General features: G+C 38.6%; 1 protein-coding gene and 1 pseudogene across 1 annotated transcript in view; one reads left to right on the plus strand and one right to left on the minus strand.

The window, feature by feature from the left end:
* The window catches only part of colec12 (collectin sub-family member 12), a 214,465-nt gene that overhangs the window by 194,788 nt on the left and 2,918 nt on the right, over positions 1-16,759 (minus strand). The window lies entirely within an intron of this gene.
* LOC138752759 (large ribosomal subunit protein uL14 pseudogene) lies at positions 4,300-4,768 on the plus strand (annotated as a pseudogene).

The raw sequence follows: 16,759 nt of genomic DNA on the forward strand, positions 1-16,759 counted from the left end.
ACTGTTTTGAGAAGCAATGATATTGTGGGTTTAATGAGTTCCTTCCCAATCGTATAATTCTTCCCATGTTTTGCTATCAGCAGAGAAATTTCAAGGGTACAATTCAGGGTTGTAGTTTGTGCAATGAAAGATGAAGTGATTTTCGAACTTCTCTTTCAATTATTTAAAATATTCAAATTTCGAATTGACATGGTTAGGATGTTTTATCCTCAAATGAGTTTCAAGATGGCCTGTTTTCATTGATTCATTTGTCAAAGTTTGTTGGCATAATATGCAAAAAGATGCATGTTCATCATGTATAGCAGGTATAAACCCAAACTTCAAGAACTCCACTGAATACTGACAAACCTTTTGCTTCTTGGTCTGCTCATTTTGAATATACAACAGCGTGAGCTCCCTGAAACAGATTAATCAATATTTTATTATGCCTTAGAATTAAAAGATGTAATAAAAGTAATGATCGAATCAAAGAATACTGACCTTAAAAAAACATGAAAAAAAACACTACCGCAGTTTCTGACATTTTTTCTTGCAGAGAGTACATCAAAACTGCATTAGCCTCGTGCTTTAGTTTCTAGGATCCCTATTTTTTTCTGATTTTGGTGTACCCCTCAGGCTGGCACCTGGGACAGACCACCGCACCCCCACCGCCCCCCCCCCCCCATTAATATGCAGGTGCACAAAGATACATGTAGATACAGGTCTTACTCAATACTGAACTGAAAACGTAAAGGGGTATAGATGGAGACATGATTGTTGAGATAATTTAGAATCCACATCACCCATGAGATCATTTGGAATAGATGATAATCTATAATGAAGACCAGTCAGAAAATATATAATTATAATGTTAACCAAGGATAACAACAGTTAAAATAAGAGAAACAAAAGAGAAAATCAGAAGAGAAAAAAACATGTTATGAAAATAAAAAGAACATAATTATGTTGTACGGACAGTGTTACCAAGTCACATCTTTCACGCCAACATAACAAGTTTATTTTAACAAACCAACTTTTAAATTATTTCCCAAAATATTCCTACGCCCCTCCAATATAATCTTAAGATCCATGCCCTACCAAAATATTCCCATGGCCTACTGGTGGTACATACACCACACCTTGAGAATCTATGAGCTAATGCCTTGAAGTGAAAGCAAAATTCATGCTTCTGCCCAGAAGACATCATAAATTGAATTGGGATACAAAAGTTACAACATTAATTCCCTAAACATCACACAAGTACCAACAAGATATTAATGATTCCCTTTAAATAGCAAAGTAGTTCACTTTTGTTTTGAAATATGAGAATCTCAACATTAACAGGTTGTTTAGCTTTATCATTGAGAACAAATTTGATAGTATTAGAGTACACCAAAATAGTTACACACTTAAATCTGCACTTTCTTTGTGAGGTTTTTCAGTTGGCTGCTTTTCCAGACTCTTTTGTGTAGTCTTCCAAAGGCGCTATTTGCCTTGGCGAGTCTGTTGTCTATCTCATTGTCGATCCTTGCATCTGATGAAATGGTGCAGGCGAGATAGGTAAACTGGTTGACCGTTTTGAGTTTTGTGTGCCCGATGGAGATGTGGGGGGGCTGGTAGTCATGGTGGGGAGCTGGCTGATGGAGGACCTCAGTTTTCTTCAGGCTGACTTCCAGGCCAAACATTTTGGCAGTTTCCGCAAAGCAGGACGTCAAGCGCTGAAGAGCTGGCTCTGAATGGACAACTAAATCGGGATCGTCTGCAAAGAGTAGTTCACGGACAAGTTTCTCAGATAAGCGCATACAGAGCCGTTGTCATACCCACACTCCTGTTCGGCTCCGAATCATGGGTCCTCTACTGGCATCACCTACGGCTCCTAGAACGCTTCCACCAGCGTTGTCTCCGCTCCATCCTCAACATCCATTGGAGCGCTTTCATCCCTAACGTCGAAGTACTCGAGATGGCAGAGGTCGACAGCATCGAGTCCACGCTGCTGAAGATCCAGTTGCGCTGGGTGGGTCACGTCTCCAGAATGGAGGACCATCGCCTTCCCAAGATCGTGTTATATGGCGAGCTCTCCACTGGCCACTGTGACAGAGGTGCACCAAAGAAAAGGTACAAGGACTGCCTAAAGAAATCTCTTGGTGCCTGCCACATTGACCACCGCCAGTGGGCTGATATCGCCTCAAACCGTGCATCTTGGCGCCTCACAGTTTGGCGGGCAGCAACCTCCTTTGAAGAAGACCGCAGAGCCCACCTCACTGACAAAAGGCAAAGGAGGAAAAACCTAACTCCCAACCCCAACCAACCAATTTTCCCCTGCAGCCGCTGCAACCGTGTCTGCCTGTCCCGCATCGGACTTGTCAGCCACAAACGAGCCTGCTGCTGACGTGGACTTTTACCCCCTCCATAAATCTTCGTCCGCGAAGCCAAGCCAAAGAAAGAAATCTGCACTAAAGCCCGTTCATTCTACAAACACTCAGCATTTAAAAAGGTTGCATGTTGAAACATCATTTGTAACATTACAACAGGTTGCCTTATTCTTGAAATGTACTTCAACACACACTCCAGATGAGTCAGAGATTAGGACCCATTGGAACTCCTGATAGGCCTGACACACTATAATGTTGATCAAAGCTAGTCAGCTCCTCAGATGGGCCTCAGTTTAATGTCTGATCTGAACATCAAAATAATTGTGGCCTACCCCTGACCCTGCTCTGAAACTTGGATTACGGACAGAGCAGGGCTTCATCTGATTCCAGTAAGCCAAAGAACAGATGGGTCCTGCTGATAGCCATGACATTACATGGGCAGAATCTTCAATACTGTCAAGACCACCTACGGCCCACACACTGAAGAGGTCACTGTGCTAAGAGCCAGGAATGCAGGTGGATTAATCAAAGGCAGAGAGGCTATCATGCCCATCATTAGGATTGTGAGCATGTTGACTCCATTCTATAACAAGCTTTCTGGTCCAGACTTGCTGCCCTTGCAAAATAACAAGAAAAACCCAACACCCACTGAAAAGTAACAAGGCTTCAGGCAGATACCTGCTGGAGTGCGAAAGGTGGACAGAAAGCAAATTCAGTCACAAATTTACAGTCTCATCTCCTATATCAATGAAAATGTGGACAGGGTAGGGGAACCGAGAAAAGCTGTGACACTGCCCATCTTCAAGAAAAGAGAGAATTCTACTTGCAACGCTTATAACAGAAAACAGAACTGGGAGTGGACAACCTGACCCCCTCAAGCTTACCCTACCATTCAGTATGATCATGACTGATTTGGCCCAGGCCTTAACTTCCCTTCTGTGTAAATTCCCAAAACTCTGAATTCACCAATTTAAAAAAATTCATCTCCTGCTTAAAGATCTCCAGTAATCTAATCTACATGCCCCACAGGATAGAAAATTCCAGATATTCTCCACCCTCTGCGAGATGAAATTCCTACACATCTCTGTTTCAAATGACTGTTCAGCATGTTCAGAAACCAAGTTATCATGGATTCATTGAGGAGTGAATGGGTCTTATACTTTACATCTGCAAAACAAAAAAATCCTCTCCCAATCTGGAGTTAATCAGGAAACTCTGCAGATCCTGGGATTATATGAAATATACAGAAGTGTTTGTGAAACTCGACAGGTCATGCAGCAACTATAGGAAGTAAAGTGTTTCCCTGTGACTTCCGGTAGATGCTCCTTGATCTGCTGAGATTTTCCAGCACTTTGCATATTCTTCTACCAATATGGCCTTATTGTCTTTATCAGATGATAAAGATCCATGTCAATATCCTGGAAAATGTGACTTCTTCCAATATCCTGGAAGGTACTTTTAAATGAAGGCAGACATCAACAGGGGTGGTCACGTGATGGAGTAGTGGCTGGTTAGGGAAAACCTGCCCTCCACAGAGAAAGTTTAAAAAAAGGGTAGAAAAACAAGGCAGAGAAATAAAACAAAAAAAGTTGCAAGATAAAAAGTATAAGAAGAACCTGAGGATGGCTCCAAAGAAGGAAAAGACTACAACGGCAAGCAAAGAATAGATGAAGAAATCACCAGAAAAAGGAAGAGTAAGCCCTTACCAGAGTCTGTGAACAGGGAGCTTTCCCAACAAGGATGGCCCAAGCTGTGAAGCCAGTATGCGGGCAGCTCGGTGGTGATGTCCCCCGGGGCGGTCTGGAGCATTGGCTTGCACAACCTGAAAAAGAAATGCCAGCATGCATGCCCGGTATGCATACTAAAGAGGAAACCGAAGGGAATGGACGCTGACAGCAAGACGCTGACTCTGCAATGGGAGAAGCTGTGGAGAAGACAACAAGCTCTTTCTTTGCGCCACAATGTCCAAGAGAGGACGTGGCGGGTCATCTGGAGTGAAATTTCGCATCTCCCTCGGCCTCCCTGAGGGGGCTGCAATCAATTGCGCTGATAACACAGGGGCTAAGAACTTGTACATCATCTCTGTCAAAGGGATCAAAGGGCAGTTGAACAGGCTGCCAGCTGCTGGTGTTGGAGACATGGTTATGGCAACAGTGAAGAAAGGCAAACCAGAGCTCAGGAAAAAGGTGCATCCAGCAGTAGTGATACGGCAAAGGAAAGCATATCGGAGAAAAGACGGTGTCTTCCTTTACTTCGAAGACAATGCAGGAGTGATAGTAAATAACAAAGAAGAAATGAAAGGCTCTGCCATCACAGGCCCAGTTGCCAAGGAATGTGCAGACCTTTGGCCCATGATAGCTTCCAATGCTGGGAGCATTGCATAAAGGGTTGTAACAATCTCCTGTTAATACATCGGTGCAATTAAATAAATTTTTACCCTGCCAAAAAAAAAGAGAAGACAACAATAGAAGCAAGATCAACACGGAGTCAAGAAATGGAGCAAGAGAAAGAAGATCAAGAGGAAGATAAAGACATACAAGAAAAAAATTCAAGGTAAAAAAACATTCGCAGATGATAGATAAGGAATACTTTGACAGTCAAATAAACATTCTAATGGAAACAATAATGGCTGAGTTGAGTACTATTAAAAAAACCAAGCTTCATAAGCTATATGTTACACCTCAAAAGTTAAAAGAATGGAATCCAACAATATCGGACAAATGCTTCCATTGTAGACAAGAAATTGGAATAACAATTTGGACGTGTACAAAAGTGAAAAAAATTTGGGAAGATTTAAACCTAATATTAAATAGAATTACAAAAAAATAGGATACCAAAACAACCAAAAATCTTCCTGTTAAACATCATAAAAGTTAAAGAATTAGTTCTAAAATTAGACAAGGCTCAAAAAAAGATATTTTATGATTACGTCTGCAGCAGCAAAAAAGTACATAATGATAACTTGGAAAATGGAAGCAACCTTAAAAATACAACAATGGTACATAGAAATTAACAAGTGTATTCCATTAGAAAGAATTTTTCTTTGGCTTGGCTTCGCGGACGAAGATTTATGGAGGGGGTAAAAGTCCACGTCAGCTGCAGGCTCGTTTGTGGCTGACAAGTCCGATGCGGGACAGGCAGACACGGTTGCAGCGGCTGCAGGGGAAAATTGGTGGGTTGGGGTTGGGTTTTTCCTCCTTTGCCTTTTGTCAGTGAGGTGGGCTCTGCGGTCTTCTTCAAAGGAGGTTGCTGCCCGCCAAACTGTGAGGCGCCAAGATGCACGGTTTGAGGCGATATCAGCCCACTGGCGGTGGTCAATGTGGCAGGCACCAAGAGATTTCTTTAGGCAGTCCTTGTACCTTTTCTTTGGTGCACCTCTGTCACGGTGGCCAGTGGAGAGCTCGCCATATAACACGATCTTGGGAAGGCGATGGTCCTCCATTCTGGAGACGTGACCCATCCAGCGCAGCTGGATCTTCTACAATCTAAAAGACAAATATGTTTTATTTGAACAAATTTGGGAATCATACATAGAGTATATTAGGAATCACCAATTTCAGGCCTCCATCTTTTGAAGTGATAAGTTACAATTATGAAAATAATTAAATATGAAATATTGGATGACCCGATTTTTTTTCTTTTCTTTTCTCTTTTTTCTACTCTTCTATTGTTTATTTATTTCTTCTTCCATTTTTCTTTCAAATCATGCTTTAAGTTATAGGGAATGAGGAGGGTGGAGGGAAGGGGGAAAAATGAAAATGTCACTGTATATTTTAATGCTGAATATTTGTATATACCTGTATTGTTACTAACATGGTTCGCAGTGAAGTATTAAATAAAAAAATATTTTTAAAAAAGCAGACATCAATGATGAAGACATTGATGATTTCTTTGACGGATTTATAATGGAATAGATAGCTTTGTGGCTAAATTTGCAAATGACACCAAAATAGGTGGAAGAGCTAGTGGTGCTGAGAACACAGAAAGGCTGCATGAGAAACTTGGATAGATTAGGAGAATGGGCAAAGAGATGGCAAATGAAACACTAAAGAGGATGGCAAATGTTGGGAAGTGTACAGTCATGCACTTTGGTACAAGAAATAGATGGGCAGTCTGTTATTTAGATGGGGAGAACATTCAAAATTCAGAGTGCAAAGGGACTTGGGAGTCCTCATGCAGGATATCCTAAAGATTAACCTCCAGGTTGATTTGGCAGTGAAGAAAGCAAATGCAATGGTGGCATTCATTTCTAAAGGAATAGCATGCAAGAGCAGGGATGTAATGTTGGGACTCTATAGGGCACTGGTGAGACCTCACTTGGAGTACTGTGTAGTTTTGGGCACCTTTTTTGAGAAAGGATGTGCTAGCATTCGAGAGAGTACAGAGAAGATTTACGAAAATGATACCAGGAATGAAAGGGTTAGCATATGAGGAACATTTGTCAGCTCTTGGACTCTACTCATTGGAGTACAGAAGGATGAGGGGAGACCTCATAGAGACACTTTGAATGCTGAAAGGCTCGAACAAAGTAGATGTGGAAAAGCTGTTTCCCATGGTAGGGAAGTTTAGGACAAGAGAGCACAATTCAGGATAAAAAGGCATCAATTTAAAACAAAAATGCGGAGAAATTTCTTTGGCCAGTGGGTCATGAGTCTGTGGGACTTGTTCCCACTGGTGGCAGTGGAAGTGAAGTCATTGGGTATATTTAAGATGGAAATTGGCAGGTATTTGATTAGCCTGGCCATCAAGGGTTACAGGGAGAAGGCAGGAGGAACGGGGCTGAGTGCTAGGGATCAGATCATAATTAAATGGCACAGCAAACCTGACAAACTGATTGGGCTATTTCTGCTTTTATATCTTGTGATCTATCAAAAGTCTTTACTTCCTATAATTGCTGCATGACCTGTCGAGTTTCACTAACACTTCTGTGTATTTCATATAATCCCAGGATCTGCAAAGTTTCCTGATTAACTCCAGATTGGGAGAGGATTTTTTTGTTTTGCAGATGTAAAGTATAAGACCCATTCACTCCTCAATGAATCCATGATAACTTGGTTTCTGAACATGCTGAACAGTCATTTGAAACAGAGATGTGTAGGAATTTCATCTCGCAGAGGGTGGAGAATATCTGAATTTTCTATCCTGTGGGGCGTGTAGATTAGATTACTGGAGATCTTTAAGCAGGAGATGAATTTTTTTAAATTGGTGAATTCAGAGTTTTGGGAATTTACACAGAAGGGAAGTTAAGGCCTGGGCCAAATCAGTCATGATCATACTGAATGGTAGGGTAAGCTTGAGGGGGTCAGGTTGTCCACTCCCAGTTCTGTTTACTGTTATAAGCGTTGCAAGTAGAATTCTCTCTTTTCTTGAAGATGGGCAGTGTCACAGCTTTTCTCGGTTCCCCTACCCTGTCCACATTTTCATTGATATAGGAGATGAGACTGTAAATTTGTGACTGAATTTGCTTTCTGTCCACCTTTCGCACTCCAGCAGGTATCTGCCTGAAGCCTTGTTACTTTTCAGTGGGTGTTGGGTTTTTCTTGTTATTTTGCAAAGGCAGCAAGTCTGGACCAGAAAGCTTGTTATAGAATGGAGTCAACATGCTCACAATCCTAATGATGGGCATGATAGCCTCTCTGTCTTTGATTAATTTACCTGCATTCCTGGCTCTTAGCACAGTGACCTCTTCAGTGTGTGGGCCGTAGGTGGTCTTGACAGTATTGAAGATTCTGCCCATGTAATGTCATGGCTATCAGCAGGACCCATCTGTTCTTTGGCTTACTGGAATCAGATGAAGCCCTGCTCTGTCCGTAATCCAAGTTTCAGAGCAGGGTCAGGAGTTGGCCGCAATTATTTTGACGTTCAGGTCAGACATTAAACTGAGGCCCATCTGAGGAGCTGACTAGCTTTGATCAACATTATAGTGTGTCAGGCCTATCAGGAGTTCCAATGGGTCCTAATCTCTGACTCATCTGGAGTGTGTGTTGAAGTACATTTCAAGAATAAGGCAACCTGTTGTAATGTTACAAATGATGTTTCAACTTTTGTATCTCACTGAATTTGTGAAGTCTTCTAGGCAGAAGAATGAATTTTGTTTTCACTTCAAGGCATTAGCTAAACTTCCTTCCTACAATTTACTCGAAAATTCTCTAAGAATGTGCATCTAATTTAGAATAAGAAAAGTACATACAATGTATGATAACTTGCAAAAAGAGAAAGGAGTACAAAAATGGCTGTCAATGGGTTTTCTTAGAATACTTTTGCTACGTCTACCACAATAAAGATTGAATGAAATGAGAGCAGAAAACAAATTGCTGGAGGAGCTCAGCAGGTCAAGCAGCAATGTTTTGAGTCAGGACATTTTACCTACCTGATGCAATATCTCAACACAAAACATCAACCTTCCCTTTGTGTCTATAGGTGTTGCTTGACCTGCTGAGTTCCTGAAACAATTTCTTTTTTTGTTCAGTTCCATTCAGGTTTATTGTCTCGAGTACAGAGGCAAACTGAAAATGTTTCTTTTGCGTGTTATACAGCAACAAAACCCATCTGTAAGAACAACAAATAAAGCACAGTACAGGTTGCAGTTTTACAGATCAAGAGCAGTAAGACTGTGCAAGGACATTATTTTACTAACATGAATTTCAGGAGTCTGGCAGCTGCAGGAAAATCTATTTTTAAATCTGGAGGTGCTTGATTTCACATTCATTAATCATCTTCCCAATAGAAGGAGGTCAACAACCTTTGGAACACTGAAGTAAAGAGTGTTTGAAAATTAATATACAAACCCAGCACAGAGCTCATTGACTACTGACAACAGTGATCTCTGGCTTATTGTATGCTTCTGAGACAGGAAATAAATCCATAAGCAATGTTTCTTCAAATCCTGCAATTCCACTGGCTGGATAAGAAATCCCAGAACTGCAGTCCAAATAACATTTTGTTCGGTCTGGTTGCCAGGTTGCATTCATTGCCTGTCACCAGACTTCTCAAATGGAATCACTGTTCCAAACTCCATCACAGCAAGATTACCAGGTGGAATAACAAAATGATTGAAGTCTCCTTGAAAAAGTATAACATCCCATCCACTCGAGGGAATCCTAGCCCATGAATAGCTGAAAAGGACATAGAAAAGGTTCACAAGAGTGTTTTGGTGGAACTGGCGGGCTTGAATTATCAGAAGACACTGCGACTTTTCTCCGAGGTTAAGTAGGAGGCTAAAGGGTGATTTTTAAAAAATTGTAAAAATGATGAGGTGTACAGATAAGGTAAATAGTCTTATTTCCAGAGTAAAGGAATTTAAAACCAGTACAGATTTAAGATGAGAGACAAAATATATATATTTTTTTGAATATTTTATTTATTAAAAAAACAACCATGATTACAGACAATACAATAAAACAATATATCAAAATACAAACATGGTTTATATATATATATATATATATATATAAAACTAAGGAAACTACTAAAAAGTTTCCCCCAAACTCCCCTCCTCTCGCTCTATAGCTACACCCTCCCTCCAATCTTCCCCAAAACCCTCTAACTACCAAAAAAAAAGAAAATAAAAAGAAAAAGAAAAGGAAAAAGAGAAGAAGAGGAGAATACTAAACACAATTCATTTATTGTGGACTAAGGAGACTCCGATGCAACCAAATCCCCATCTTTAAATTTTCAAATTAAAATAATCAAAATATGAGCTCCAAATCTTTTTAAATCCCTTACGTTATAAGCTATCTTCTCCAATGAAATACACAACCTTAATTCCAAATGCCATCTTTGTAAATTAAGGCCCATCTGATCTTTCCACGAAATAGCTAGACATTTCCTCACCACTACTAACACTAATCTCAAAAAAGATAATTGAAATTTATCCAATTTATAAAACAAACCCAATTCACTAATATCTCCAATTAAAAAAAAAATTTTTGGATCTAAAATTTTATTTTCAAAATAATCTGTAAACAATCTCTTACCCGAGACCAAAAAAATCTAACCTTATCACAAGACCATACAGAATGTAGAAGACCATTACAACATAAACACAAATCATAAATACTCAAAAATATATTTTCAAACGCTCCTGAGTCAAATACAATTGATGTATCAAATTATAAGTTTCAAGCCTATATCTAGCATTTATAATTTTTGTCATACTATCACTGCAAATATTTTTCCAAAGATCATAATCAAAAGCAACTTCAAAATCTTTTTCCCATTTAAGCTGCGATTTATGCAAATCAATTTTAGGCATTTTCTGTTGCAATAATGTATACATTTCTGAAATAAAACCTTTCTTCCCTCCATCATGAACCAACATTTCAAATTTCGACTCCTTAGGTAAAAGCAAATGCTTCCAAAAATAATCATACAACATCGATTTAATTTGAAAATAACAAAAAACAGTGAGTCGGTATTTGATATTTTTTCTTCAATCTTTCAAATGACTCAATTCATAACAATTATTTATCATCTTAATCCCTTTCTGATCCCAAATCTAAAGAAGGTAATTATTAACCATAAAAGGAAAACATTTTTTTCTAATACAAAGGAGTATAACTTACTTTGATTATACCAATTTCTTTATTTATCCCTTCCCAAATATCTATCAAATGAGATAAAATAGGCAATTTATAAGAACTTATTAATTTAACATCCCATTTACAAATAAAATAATCTTTTATCTTCACCAAGTCTATTTAAGGCTATATCTGCCCAATAGTCTAGATTTAGACTATCCAAATCTAACATTCTATTAATAATTTTTAATTGAGCAACCTTATAATAATTTTAAAAATTTGAAAGTTGCAAACCACCTAATTCATATTTCCATGTTAATTTATGCACAGAAACTCTTGCTAATTTTCTCTTTCTTAAAAATTTCTTAACTATTGTTTTCAAATCTTTAAAAACTTTATAGGAATATTACAAGGAATATTTTGAAAAAAATACTGAAGTCTAGGAAATATATTCATTTTTACACAAATCACCCTACCCACCAAAGTTAACAGTAAATCCTTCCATTATTTAAATTGTTACAAGATGAAACCAGCAACTACAGAAGGCATATCACACAGGGTAAAGATGAACAATTATTTTATTAACAAAAAATTCACCTTCAAACTTTAATTCATAATCCCCCCCCTTTTATAACAATGCCCACTGGTTACTATGCAAATTTCTATAACAGTGTAAAACTAATAAATTCCCCAGCCTAAATATAACATATGTAATTAAAGTCTAAGTTATATTTCCAACCAGTCCACAGAAAAACTTAGAAACAAAACACACAAAAATTCGATCTCAACCGAAGCAAAGATCATAAACAAAATTCAGTTTGTTTGGTAAACTGAAGCCAAAAGATCTTTGAGAGAGAGTGAGCACAAAATTTGAAGTTGTTTTGTGTTGCTTGCAGAGAGAGGAACAACTGGTTTGGTCCGGATCCTTCTGGCTGCCTTCGGAATGTTCATTCTTTTTGAAATCCCAACATTCTAAACTGTCCTCCAGATCATGACTCATGCTCTGGGCCTTCTTACACCCCACAGCACCCTCAGTGGTGGTTTATCATCCAAGTCCAGAAATTTTTTTCATTTTCTGCACATGCTCAGTCCGTCTCCCACTCTCTCAGCAGTCCACCTTCACCTTGGCTCTCTAAGGCAAACTGTCACTTTTTAACATAAAACCACACAACACAAAGGCCAATACGCAACACAGAACTCTGTAACAAAATCTCCTTTAATTAAAGAAATTAACGACAGATAATTTAAATCATATAACTGATCTTTATGTCTATTTATTCTAATACCCAAATACTTAATTTGACATGTCCATTTAAAATGTACTACTCCTTTACAAACAGAATAATCAACTTCAGACAGTGGCATAAGTTCACTTTTATTCCAATTCACTTTATAACTCAATAGTTCTCCAAACTGTATTAACTTATCCTATCAATGACTCCAATGGTTCAGTTAAATAAATTAATATATCATCTGCAAATAAACTAATCTTATATTCATCCAATCCTGATTTAATACCCTTTATATTCCTTTCCTGCCTTATTAATTTAGCTAAAGGTTCAATCAATGCAAATAATGCTAGTGATAAAAGGCAACCCTGTCTAGTAGATCTCTCTAAATTAAAAGAATCAGACAAAACCACATTTATCATAACTCTAGCTTTTGTTTATTTATATATTGGCTTAATCCAACTTATAAACATTGATACAAACTGAAATTTCTGCAAAACTTTAAATAAAAAAACCCCATTCCACCCTATCAAACGCCTTCTCATCATCCAATGATAAGACCATTGGTAAGTTGAATGCCTCCTGAGAAATATTTATCAGACTAATTAATATAAATACATTATCCGCAGAATATCTTCACAAGATGACAAGACAAAGGAACAGAAGCAGTCCACTAGGCCCATCGAGTCTGTTTCGTAAATCTACATTAAGCTACTCTACACTAGTTCCAATTTCTGGCCTTTTCCCCATATCCCTTGATGCCCTCACTAATGAGATACTTGTCTATTTCTTGTTTAAATACTCTCAGTGATCTGGCTTCCACTGCTGTATGCAGCAGTGAGTTCCACAGATCCACGACCCTCTGGTTACAGAAGTTCTTCCTAATCTCTGTTTTATATGGATAACCTCTAATTTTCAGACTATGACCCCTTGTCCTCGATTCACCCACCAAGGGAAACAACTTACCCACATCCACCCTATCTAAACTTTTCAAAATATGAAATGCCTCTATGAGATCTCCTCTCATTTTCCTATACTCCAATGAATACAACCCAAGAGCTGCCAAATGCCCCTCATACATTAGTCCTTGCATTCTAGGAATCATCCCTGTACCACTCCACTCACCACTGAATGCCAAACAGCGAAACACCTATTTATCCAAATTCTCAGGATAACTAATTTTTTATTCATGCTGATATATTACCCCAAACTCTATGCATCTTATATTATGGACGTCATTTATTCAGTGCCTTCTGGAAATCCAAGTATACAACATCTATTCACTGAACTCATAATATCCTCAAAGAACTCCAATAAGTTTTGTCAAACAAGATTTGCCCTTCCTGAATCTATGCTGCATCTGCCTGATTCAAACATTTTACCCTGATGTCCTACCAATTCTTCCTTAATTATAGATTTGAGCATTTTCCAGACTACAGGTGTTAAGCAAACTGGCCTATAGTTACCTGCCTTTTTCTTGCATCCTTATTTAAACAATGGTCGACATTCGCTGGGATGTTAGTTGAAAGCCATGGATTGGAAGTCAATACAGAGGATCATCAAAACAGCTGAGAAGATCACTGGGGTCTCTCTTTCCTCTATTCGCAACATTTACTAGGAGCAGTGGTTAAATAGACCAAAGAAATCTTGAGGATGCTTTCCATCCAGTACATAGTATCTTTGACCAACTACCATCAGGAATGAAGTACAGGAACATCAAAATCAAGATTGCCAGGTTGGGAAATAGCTTCTTCCTGCAGGCTGTGAGATTGATGAATGGTATCTTGCAAATGAGTAAAGTATTCTAAAATATTTATATATATTATATTATTTTGTATCTTTATGTGTATTTGTGATTGTTATTAGGTGTGCATGAGTGTACACCTTGGTCTGGAGAAATGTTTTTTCATCTGGTTTTATACAGCGCCCTCCATAATATTTGGGACAAAGACACTTTTTGCCTTTATTTGCCCCTGGGCTCCACAGTTTTAAATTTGTAATTAAAAAATTCACATATAATTAAAGTGCACATTACAGATTTTATTCAAGGTTATTTGTATACATTTTTCATTTGTCCATGTAAAAATTACAGCACTGTTTATACTTAGTCTCCTCATTTCTGGGCACCATAATGTTTGGGACATTTGGCTTCACAGGTGTTTGTGATTACTCAGTTATGTTTAATTGCTTAATAGGAGCATTAGGCTTGTTTCTAACCTTTTGATCACCTTTGGTCTGTAATTGTCATTTTTCAACATGAAGACCAGAGTTGTTCCAATAAAAGTCAAAGAACCCATTATGAGGCTGAAAAATAAGAATGAAACAGTAAGAGACATTGCCCAAACCTTAGGATTACCAAAATCAACAGTTTGAAACATTATTATGAAGAAAGAGCATACTGGTGAGCTCGGTAATCGCAAAGAAACTGATATTCCAAGGAAGATCTCCACTACTGATGACAAAATAATTTTCATCATAAGGAGGAAAAATTCCCAAACGTATGCCTGACAGATCAGAAGCACACTTCAGGAAGCAGGTGTGGATATGTCAATGACTACTGTCTGCAAAAAGATGAACAGAAATAGAGAGGCTGCTCTGCAAGATGCAAACTATGGCAAAGGTGTTGTGCTTTTCATCTTGGACAGTTTGTTTACTCTTGCCATCACCCTGATACAGGTTAATCTTGGTCTCATCTGTCCACAAGACCTTTTTTCCAGAATTCTTCAGGCTCTTTTAAATACCTCTTGGCAAACTGTAATCTGGCTAACTGGCAGTTTGCATCTTGCAGTGTAGCCTCTATATTTCTTTTCATGAAGGCTTCCATGGACAGTAGTCATTGATACATCCACACCTGCCTCCTGAAGAGTTTTTCTGATCTGTCAGACATATGTTTGGAAATATTTCTTCATTATAATGAGAATTCTTCTCTCATCAGCAGTGAAGGTCTTCCTTGGAATACCAGTCCCTTTGAGATTACTCAGCTCACTGGTACACTCTTTCTTCTTAATGATGTTCCAAACTGTAGATTTTGGTAACCCTAAGGTTTGGGCAATGTCGCTTCTTGTTTTACAGCCTCCTAATAGCTTCTTTGACTTTCATTGGCACAACTTTGGACTTCATGTTAAAAAATATCAACTACAGGGGGGGGCGTGGCAAGATGGCGTAAGGATCAGACGTGCCTTCCAGTCCTCTCCTGACTCTATCTTATTGTTTTGTCTAGAAATGCCCGTTAAAATTCTTTAAAAGTTTAGATAATTTCAGTGCTGTTAATTTAACTTATGATGGTACAATTGGTGGAAAAGAGCAAAACAAAACGACAACAGATCATCAAAAAACTACATTTTCCAAAAGTTCAAGTTTTGGAGCTTACCTACAGGAAAGACACCGGGACTCAGCGTGAAATGGATCCCAGGAGAGAGGTACAGTGTTCGGATGTAGAGCTCTATGTTACATTGGTAGAGCCCCCTAAAATGGGCGCCAAACAGCCTTTAGAACAAAGAGTTACTCAAAGGCATTTGTCAGCTGTAGAGGTGGTGCTGCAAACTGCATCTCTTGAGATACAAGAACCTATACAACTTGATGTACTGGGAGAATTTAATACATTATGGACTGGGGAAAACCCCGGCCAGCGTCCTCCTGTCATTGCTGGAGAGGCTGTGGCTGGGGTTTCCACACGCAGTCATACTACAAGGAAGGCAACCAGAATGAAGGAAGGAATAGAAGATCCTTTGGAGAAGAAGCAGGAATCTGTTGAGCCAAAATCTCTTCCAATTGAAAAGATTTTTGTGAATCTTAAATCTAAATTATCTTATACAATGCAGGTATTATTCAAGATTATGACTGAACTTGGTACTAGGTTTAATACTTTGGTGAAAATACATTCTCAACAGATGGCTGAGTTTGGAGCTTTTAAGCTTGAAGGGAGAGATAAATTTAATTAGTGTAAAGAAGATATAGACGAAATACGGGATCAAGTTTTTGATGTGACCAAAATGGTCGAAGACTTACATACTCAAAATAAAAATTTGGTGAAAAAGATTGATTATTTGGAAAACCAATCCAGACGGAACAATATAAAGATTATTGGTTTGCCGGAAGGTATGGAGGGACCAGACCCAAGAAAATTTTTTACTGAATGGATTCCGCAGGTGTTGGGTCAAGAACATTTCCCGGAAGGTATAATACTGGAACGTGCTCACAGAGCCTTGCGTAGAAGACCTATTTCAGGTCAAAGTCCAAGACCTGTTTTGGTTCGTTGCTTGAATTATTACGACAGAGAAATAATTTTACGAGTGGCTATTAGAAATGCACAACAGAGAAAATCACCCTTGATGATTCAAAATAATCGAGTTTTCTTCTGTGCGGATTTGAGTCAAGAAGTTATGTTCCAACAACGGGAATTCAATCCTGCTAAAGAGTTGTTGTGGAAGAAAGGTTATAAGGCAACCTTTAGATATCCAGCTGTTTTGAAGGTTTTTCAAGATGGTTGCCAACCAAAGTTCTTTGATTCTCCAAAGGAAGCTATAGCATTTGCCCAAGAGCTGCCAATTACTCAGTTTCAACAGAGACATAGTCCGCCGCCATTTCTAAGGAGACAAGAGATGGAAGAAAAGAGCCGTGCTCCAAGAAGGAATGGTTGTAATGGTGACTCGGCAGTTGG

The sequence above is a fragment of the Narcine bancroftii genome, chromosome 2, assembly GCF_036971445.1.
Source record: "Narcine bancroftii isolate sNarBan1 chromosome 2, sNarBan1.hap1, whole genome shotgun sequence".
Lineage (NCBI taxonomy): Eukaryota > Metazoa > Chordata > Chondrichthyes > Torpediniformes > Narcinidae > Narcine > Narcine bancroftii.